This window comes from Austrofundulus limnaeus, unplaced genomic scaffold (genome assembly GCF_001266775.1).
Source record: "Austrofundulus limnaeus strain Quisiro unplaced genomic scaffold, Austrofundulus_limnaeus-1.0 Scaffold14, whole genome shotgun sequence".
Classification (NCBI taxonomy): Eukaryota; Metazoa; Chordata; class Actinopteri; order Cyprinodontiformes; family Rivulidae; genus Austrofundulus; species Austrofundulus limnaeus.
In genome coordinates, this window is record NW_013952416.1 from 3,397,816 (window position 1) to 3,407,939 (window position 10,124).

A 10,124-nucleotide genomic window follows, 5' to 3' on the forward strand; every position below is an offset into this window, starting at 1 on the left:
TGACGTGTTCAATACTTATTTTACCCGCTGTATATGACCACACATATCTTGTGATTATCTAGTCACCCYTGGTTATTGTGTGAAATTAGAACTTCATTGTTGTGATACTATTTGATGAAGACAAAAACCAACCTTATGTATACATTGCCTGTTTGATCAGTGCTCTCTAAATGGCATTGATCTTGAGTTGTGAATCATAATTAAAGTTTCATCCATTATGTTGAGTTATTTAAKTAATTATTGAGACCTTTTTCCACTCTTAAGCACAGTTTTCTTTCCATTACATTCCTTTCAAAAARGTTACATTGATTAAAATTCTGGATGAAACAAAATAAAAAATAAAAATAAATAAAAATAAATCTGTYAGCACACTATCTATTAAGAAGCAATTAGTTCTATTGTTTATTCCCATTGCATTCTGCTCCAAGCTTGACCTTTACAGCGTGCTCTGTGAGAAATAAATGGGATTCAAATGGTCTGTTTATCTAAGGCGGTTAACAGAGTGTCCAAAATGAATATGCGTGTCTTACAACTATGCCAAGCCTCTCATTACCATTCCTTGTGGGTGCTGGCTCTCTGTCTTCTTGGAGAAAAAAAGAAAATCTGGGTAGAACAAAACCAGCTGCATGCACTGAGCTTTGAAGCTGCTTTAACAGATATTCACCCRGAGGTACACATCTTCAGTAAACACAGTGACAGTCTATACAATAAAACGCAGAGAAAAATCTGATTCATGTATATTTCCTGTAAGATTTGTATACACTGCAGATGTTCTGAGTTTATCTCTATGTCCATATCTGTGTTTGACATCTTCAACTGAATGAGGCATTCAGATGCARATGAGGAGACGTGTTCTTCTGGCAGCTTAATCACTGAGATGAAACATTTTTCACAGAATCCAGAAAAGTGCCAGAAAGTGGGTGACCGTGTGCCAGAATGAGAGCGTACATTATATTTTAACATGACTGATTCAAATATGTAGATTGTTGAGGAGCATCAAACTGAGTTCATATGAAATGTTATAAAAATGTATTCCCTAAAACAAATCCGAGAATGAGGGTAATATTATCCTCCGATTTGGGAAGAATAACTGAAGGAACGTCTGTTTTCAGAGTGATTGTGAGARTGATCCTGTTTATGCAGAGCAGCAACAAAATAATACAACGGTGTCGCTCATGTTGGCAAATACAAACATTTCTGATTGCAGTTCRCTTTAGTTCTGCAAGGGTTTAGAGCGTTCTACAACTACACTCCAAAATGTCACCCTCATTTCACTCAACACCTCCAACCACTTTTTTAATCTGTCTTGCATCTTTCCATCTTTGCTGACAAAGTAAAAACAAGATTCACTGGTAATTACAACACTGATTTTGATTCTTTCCTCTGAGGCATCTTAAATTGAAGTTCACACAACCCCGAGCTAGAAAAGGCACACAGGAAAGAAAAACAAGTCGAGATTATGTTTTTACCCTTCTACCTTCCAGGTCTAACTCTTATCTTGTTTTTAATGATACTAAGTCACTGCTGCTTCCGGGGGATTGTGGCGAAGCTGCTCGCGCTGTGAAATAAACCTCAGATTATGTGAGAATAATTTTAAGACTGCTAGAAAATAAAGTGTGTGATGCCAAATGAGGACGCATCAATATTAAGCCAGCCTTAAGCAGCTGTAACAGTAGGAACATGGGATAGTTGTTGACAAATTGATACGATCAGGTTACAGGGTTTTCATATGTGATAGGCTTACACCTTTTAATGGGAAAATGAGTTGTTATTGAAGCAAAACCAATATTCACATTCCCTTTAAAACTATAAATGTTGAAATACTTTTTTTATGTTTGAATTCACATCACCRATAGGAATGCTGTAATATCTGGCTGGTATGTTTGCATCTTCACCCATTTAAATAGGATCCATAAAACCTCCCTGTCAGTCAGTACCTTGGTATTTTATATTTTATAGGACATCAGTTTAGCATGTTCTCTTTTATGTTAGCATTGACGCACCGTATTGTGAGGTACATCATCCATTACCATCCATTCTGGTGCAATAAAATCTGTTTTTGGACTGAACGATCGCAGTCTGTGTGAGATGAAACGTTCTTCCTCTATGAAAGTTCATAAAAATGTTTAATGTGGCTTCAGGAGATTTTGTTGTTTCACACAATAGTGATGAAAAAAATCACTGCAGAGTTCAAAACATGCTTTGGTGTTAAGTTTATTGGGTGCTTTATCAATATCATAATGCTGCTCCAATCTTGGAGATTGTTATATTTTAGAGAAAAATATATTGATTTTTCACACTTAATTATGTAGAAATTAAATTAGACTTGATTAACGTTCCGTAAATCTAATGCTAACCAAGTTGTGTGTTATGATATGCTGTATAGTCTTATTTCAATTTTTTAAACACACTGACCTTGACTTTAAGATCAGTTATTTACAAAGTGGTCAAACTTCAACATATTTCACCAATGCAGTTTTGTGATGCTCCAGCTTGAAAAGACATGACTGGTGAAGATCCTGTAAGCTCCCACCGTGTGTGGGAGTGAAATAAGTTACTTCCTCAAGCACCAACTATGAAACAGTTTGTCCAGATTGAAATGTGGTCGGTTACGTATGGAGGACAGAAGCTGACACTTCCAATTCAAACTTGCTTTCTACGTGCAGCAGGGAGAATATAGCAGAGGGGGCTGAATGCAGTCACTATGAGATAAGAGAGACAATGGAAAGGCAAAGTGAGGGAAACAAGAAGCGCACTGAAGAACAGAGTGGAGAAGAGTGCAATAGTGACAGATGCATTTGATCCAACTGGTGAGAGAAGTTCTTTTCTCACAGCTTACATTTCTGTGGCCAGGAAAAAGTGTAGATAAAGTTAGGAGGGATGGACAATCTGAATCAATTTTACAGCTGTACATTGATGTTAAAAACTTTATTAACTTAGCACAAAGAGTAGAGAAATGTGTGGTTGTWTTTGTTGTAACAATGTTTTTTTGACTATAAATCTTATACCATTGAAAATCCTGTTAATTTCTCATTTAAATGGTGCCACATTTGTCAGGAACATGCATTTGTAGAATGAACAGTAGAGCTGAGAATGTGGGTTGCACACCAGCAAAATTTGCCAAATATTCTCTGCCTTTCCCTTATCCCAATTTCCCATGTACTGTAAAAATGTATGCATGCTCACTCTTTTTTGTGTTTAAGCCATGATTTTCACATGCTTATTTTTTAGGAGCTGGCATTTCTTTTGTCTGCCATGTCGTCTACTTTTTTTCATTTTTAGACAAAATGCACAGTATGCTGTCATGGTCAGGTACAATAGCAAGACAATAGAAATTAAAAAAATCAGCTGCATTCAAAAGACAAACTTTTAAAGTTTCTGCTCAAGATCACTTTAAGACCACAGGAATCATGCTCTTTGGAAGCAAAATGCAGACAAATTATATGAATTAGAAGTTGTTTAAAACTTGCAAAGTACTTCATAATGACGTACACAAAAATTGTGTAAGTGCACATTTTTTTTCTCCTGTCTAGTTACTCATGCAAACAGATACTGTAGATGCACAGCAGGAAAGAGTGGGTGAGAGCAATGTCGAGAGGAGTAGAGAAAGAAGTTTGGTGCCGCAGACGGAGAGATGAAAGCTTTGATTATGGCCTATGGCCTTGACTCTATGTCTATTTGTTTGTGTAACTCTGTAATTTTTCTCATGCAGCAAAAAGAAATATTGCAGTTTGTCTACGGTATATGTGTGAGATCATGGATCCATTTCCCACAAAGTTCTAATTGAGCGAAAGCAGCTCTCACGCTGGGCCTGCGTCTGCATGTATGTAATGATAACACACACGCACACACACACATCCACACAGTATGCTCACACACCCACCACAACACAGTCTGTTTCTCCCCAGCATCCCTTTCCTCCCCCACTGGTTTGGACTTTAATTAAGGGAGAAAAGCTGAATGGGAGAAATAGAGAATTTTTCTAAAAGGAAATTATTCAAAGAGACAATAAACTTTTGCTTTTGACTTTTCTACTTCAGCTCCACTTTAGTTGGCAAAAACTTGGGAGCCAAGACAAGATAGGAAGGAAAAAAGAGGGGGAGGATGAGACAGATAGGGGGAGACAGGAAGACAGACAGGAAACAGCATTGAGGAGCAAGCTGACACGTTTGCTCTCAAACAGTCTTTGTGGAATAACTCATTTGACTAACTTCATTATTTTAAATATCCTGTTGGTCAGGTGGAGCCACTTTGGATTTATTGTCATTCAGAGACTGTAGCTTTAAATGAAAAATAAGCATAAAAGTGTCATGATCCACAATGTAATTAAACATGTGTTGCTACATTAATGTTTAATGAACATTCAAAGCCTTTTCACTTAGTTTCACCCAATTCATTTCAGGAATATTAATCCTAAACAAACAGAAATGATCATCAAATACCTGAAGTCACGTGAGGTCTCAGGAAATTTTTTGAAAGTAGAGTTTTATTTGAGTGTATACTGTACTTCTGCAGCTTCACCCACTGGTGATTCATTTCTGATGTAAATAACTTTTTGTTTTAATTCTTCCTCTCAATGACTCAAAATGTTGCTTATTGCCGGCAGATTTGCTCATGTTGCCAATACTTTGAGGTGTGGTGGACAAACTTTTCTTCTAACCATGTCTTGAACAAGTCATGCCGATTGCTGCAGGATGTCCTCTTTTCCATCTACCTGGAGTCTAGCATGTCACTTGCCTCCGGCTCTCCATCAACCGACTGCCTGTGGTGGCTCATTTCAGATAGAAAACTTCATGTATAAGACTGCAAATGAGGGCACATCGCCATCACTCCAGGCCATGGTCCATCCAGGCCCTGCATATCAGCTGGTCAATGCCTCACCCTCTGCTAATGTCACCTGCTTGGCTGTCCCAACGTTGTGACCTGGTAATCACTCATCCCAGCCTTGACTCTCCTACCTTCTGGCTCAGTAAAATATTGGAATGACCTCAGCAGCCCAGCAAGGGCCAAAGAGCAACCCAATTGATGCTGAAACCTAATCTCCTTGGGAACACTTTTCATCCTTTAAATCATATCCGCCCTCCATCATCACTCGTGCATTGCTTTTCGTGCTAACTTCCTGCTGTCACAAGTTGCCTGATAGACCTATTATGTTATTAATTTGTTACTTAGATCAATTTTGCAACACAGTTTTTATATCATGTTGAAATGACCAAATCGTTTTTAAATATGCAGCAAAAAGAAATCATATTTCAACCAAAACAAAGAGAATACAACCAGAAGCAATAAATTACACCGTGTACTGTTTCCCTCCCACAAGCCCAGTCCAGTGCATGACTTTGCATCACGCATGGCTAATATTAAAAAAAAGAAGCTAACTCAGAAGCAAAACTGTATTCTCTATAGCTTATTAATCTTTGGCACCCCTCAGGATAGTTTATTGCTCTTGAAAGTTGGGAGAACTTTTCTTTATGGTGCTTGATATGGTGTGTGACCTTGTTCTGGCTGAGAGTGCAGTATATCCAACTTTTATAACCTTTACCTGATGGTTAACTCTGTATGGATTTATGCTCTCGGTCCTCTTCTGGCTCTTTCTGAAAACCTAGGGACAAACTATCACAGCCCGTTTTAATGTCTCACAGTGCAGTCAGGGCTTTGTTTGCTCAATTTTGCCAAAACTTGTCACACGTTTGCCAGCAGTTGATTTTGCATGCACACACCTTGTTTGTGTGCTCTKTGATGTGCTAGCTTTTACATTTTATTCATTGTTTTTTCTTTTTAGAAGAGATTCAATTTCTCCAAAATAATGAGAAAAAATATCACAATTTTACCAGGCTATTGATGTGCATTAGCAGGTACAGGCAAACATAAATAAATAAATGAATAAATAAAAATAAAAAAACACATTGCCACTTATTTCTTCCTCTTTCCTCAGTCTCCTCTCATTGAGACCAATTAGGCATACTTTATAGAGTACAGACATTTTCTTCACTACATCTTCAACGCACGCACGCCAGACTCAGGGACCTCAGGGGGAGGTTGTAAACAAACAGTCACTTGGCTGGTGCCCTGGTGACTCTGCTGAGCAGGGAGGAGGTATAGAATTTGTGAAAGGAACATGTGTTGAAAATGGCCGACATCGGAGTGGATAGATAGAGGTAGGGACGAAGGACGGGCATAAAAAATGATGCAATGACACTAAAATGAGCTTTAAGAACAAAAACTTGATAGCAAGACAGCTGGTGTAGAGAAAGGAGAAAAAACAGATGAAAGAAAAAGAGATGGTTTTAGAGAAATAGGTGCAGTTCAATTTCAGCCTTTCCTCTTGCTTAAAAAAAGACTGTGCCAAGAGCAACATTCTGGTGTCATGTTTGACTGTTCACATTTATTACTTATCTCCAGCCCCCTCCTGCTGTGGCTGTCTTTGCATCTGAATCAATTTTCCCTGAAGGCAATATTTTAGGGTTAAGCACGAAAATGTGAGACATTATGAAGCTGTAGTGAAAGGGCTGCTGCATGTATACAAATGAGTGTGTGTGTGTGTGTGTGTTTAAAAGAACACCACTGTTGGTTTGAACCTGTTTTATACTCTACTTGCCTTTATGCTGTTTAAAATGAATTCGTTCTGAGGAAAAAAAAAGTCTAATACCTGACATGAATAAAATACTACATAAACATGCAGATGCCCCATTTTTTTRTTCTAGAACTCCAATAAAATGTGCTGCTTTAGGTGATCACATATAGTCCTGTCTCAATAGGGACAACAACAAAAAATGCTACTCAGAAAATAGGAATGAAAACTTCGCTAGACTAACACAGGTCAGATTTAACCTTCATATCACCAGTACCCATTGTCTTTTGATTGCCTATTGAATGTATGACAAAGAAGACGTTTTACTTTAAGACCTGACTAATAGAGTCAAATGCATTCCAGGTGACTTTTAGAGCCAGTGACGGTGAGTGCGCCTAACCTTGCAGCATTAGCTGGTTCATGCTCCCTTAATTTTTGCAGGAGATATTTCTGGCAGCTGCATCAGAAATGAATCATGTGAGGCTAAACTTTAACTGTAATCATAAGACAAAAAAATAAATTAAATTAAATATAACACTAAAATAAAACACAAACACTGCAGGGTGACACACATGTCAACAGGCTGCTTTAAACTATCGACACAAATGTTTAGCTGCCCCCTTTTTACCTGATGTGTAAAAAGGGGGCAGCCATGGTAAGGTTATAATTACTGTGAAACTAAAAATAAAGAAGCCATTGGACTACAACTATGATGGTTTTTGTTGATATCTCAAGTTAATGCAATATATTTATTAGTGCTGGGCGGTATACCGTTTTGTACCGAATACCGGTTTTTATTTTTGTTATGATATGAATTTTTTGAATACCGGACAATCCGGTTTAAATAGCAGAACGTTTCGTCGCGGCCGCCAGTGAACTGTTGTTTCCCAGGGGACATTTTTCCTTGCTGCACCGTTGTGTTAGCATGCTAATATTTGGAGCAGCTAGTTGCAGCAGCGGGTGGCGATTCCCCTGCTTATATTGACTGACGTTTAAAAAAAAATCCCGTTTTTGCCGTCGCTGAATGTGGTAAACAACTCTTCAGTGATGTGCACAGTTAGATTTAACARGGTTAGTTAATATGAAGACGTTATGCTGATGGAGACTTAACGTGGTTCTATTGTGAAAAGCCTGCGGGAAGTAGTTCATAGTGGAGTTGGAATTGACTGGTGTGCAAGGTGAGTCGTGCTGATAAGCTTTAATAAATAACATAAAACAATAAACCCGATCATAATSTTTTCTTAACCCTCCTCCTTCACGACTGGACCAAAATGCGTGACTACTGTCTCCAACCACCAGTCAGAGAAGAACAGACACAGAGGAGGGAAACAGCGACACAGACAGAGGTACAGTAAAAGGAAAAAAGTCAATAAGCAGTGTTTGTACATTTTATTATCACCTGAGCTGTGATGAAAAGAAAAATGCCATCAAATACCGTGAAAAGTTGAAAATACCGTGATATAAAATTTTGATCATATCGCCCAGCTCGAATATTTATCACAATTAACGGTGAAATAATCTGTGCATTGAAATCTGTGCATTAAATAAAATATGTCTTCATAATAAATAAGAAAATACTACATTAATTCTAAGACTGCATGTCTGCTCAGAATGRCCACATGGAGAAAACATCAAAATCTCTAAATTTTAATGCCAAAACTGAATCATTCATGATCTAAAATTTCAGATATTTTTATCTAATCACTTCTGATTGTCTTTTGACCAGCTGCTGAGTGGCACAAACAAATGATTACCGACATTTTTTAAATACACTCTTCATAATTTCCGTAAGCCAGTTAGAATTGAATGATGTAATTTAAAGTTTTAACAGTTATTTTTCACAACATTGCTTCAACTCAAGGCACAAATTGATTAAAATGAGAGAATACTTGTTGGAAAAAAACTGTCACTTTACTTTGAAGTGCAAACAATTAGTAATCAAGCAAATCTAAACAGTGGATGATTCAGATGTGATTCATAAAAAAAGATAAATCATGATTCATTGACAGGACATTCCTGATTCACTTTCTACTTATTCAACCTGATTTACATTTTTTTGTCAAGCTTTATCAGGTACTTCCCCACAGTAAAGCACAAACCCACTCTTGAAGAATTAGACTCCGTCTCCCCGGCTCCTTTTTTTTTCCATCTAATGATGCCATGACTAAAATGTTAATTACAGCTTAAAAGAGAGATGATTGCGAATATAAAATAGCAATTAGCATGTATCATAGTCACCATCATTACTACCATCATCTGCAGCAAAAGACGGAAAATTATTTACCAAATAGTGAAATGCTCATCATTTGCTTATTCAGAGCACAAAATGTTTCAGAGGCAGTGTTGGAAATGAAATCATTCCTCCTTAAATTTGCATAATTAATGTAGCCTAAAAAAATAACTGTTGCAGGGRCCAGAGCATGAAAACAAACAAACTGTGCTCACTGGAAATCAGCACACACAAACCCAGGACACTAAAACTGAACCTATCTTGTGTCATTGCATTGTAGAGATATAAACCTTGATAAATAGTAAGACGCACAAGTTTAAAAACAAACATTACATGTACACTGTGTCCTTTCCTCCTGTGCATGCAGTGGAATCTCTCTTCCATGGCTCAATTACTTCCCTGARGACATTTAAAATATTCTTTAAATTGTCATCTCCATACATGAGTTCAGTCTGACAGATTCTGGTCATATTCCCCAGATGAGCCTATTATCCTCCTTTCAATCCATGCTGAACAAAATGTCTWCTCCATTTTGTCCTAATCTGACTATTGTGTTAAAACCTAAAAAGGTCATTTCACAACTAAACCACCCAGAGGACACATTTTTGACTTTGGATTAATAAAGCAATTATATTTCCTTTCCTATAATGGTTCCATTATCTCCCTCTTGCTACCTCCGAAGTGGAACCTGCAAATATATTGTCTAACAAGTATGTGAAGTACATTCCAATATAAGTATCTAATTGAGARACAGCATGTCTTTTTGAGTGTGGTTCTGAGGAAAGACTATGAACAATCAGTATCCAACCTGTTGAATATAATTTCTTGAARAGCTTCACTTTCTCTAAAAATAGAGTTTAATTGAAACCAAACAGYTACACTGACAACTAGTTTAACCTAGACCAGGGGTGTCAAACTCATTTTCACTGAGGGCCACATGAGAGTTATGGTGGACCTCAAAGGGCCACTTGTAATGAACTTTGACGTTTCATATTTAATTTTTGACTAAACAGTGTTTAGTCAAAACTGACATGTCCTCTTTTAAACATTGATGAGAACTAAGTGTATGACTGACTAAATCTGAAATAAATACAGAAATATTAAAAGTAAAACTAATAAAGTTTTACTCACTGATTAGTTTGTAGTGAGTAGTTACGGAAGATTTAGTTTATGGTTGATGCTGACTTTAAATCAGCTTATTTTCAGACATTAATGCTGTGCTATCCAACTAAGTTACTTAAAGCCAACAGCTCAGGGGCAGGACAATTACTATCTTTCACCTTTTTAAATTTATTTTGTTGCATTTAATCATAAATTTAAAGT

At 37.1% G+C, this 10,124-nt stretch overlaps 1 protein-coding gene across 1 annotated transcript in view; it reads right to left on the reverse strand.

Annotated features, from left to right (window-relative positions):
• The window catches only part of grid2 (glutamate receptor, ionotropic, delta 2), a gene marked incomplete in the record, with an annotated part of 448,996 nt that overhangs the window by 106,049 nt on the left and 332,823 nt on the right, over positions 1-10,124 (reverse strand).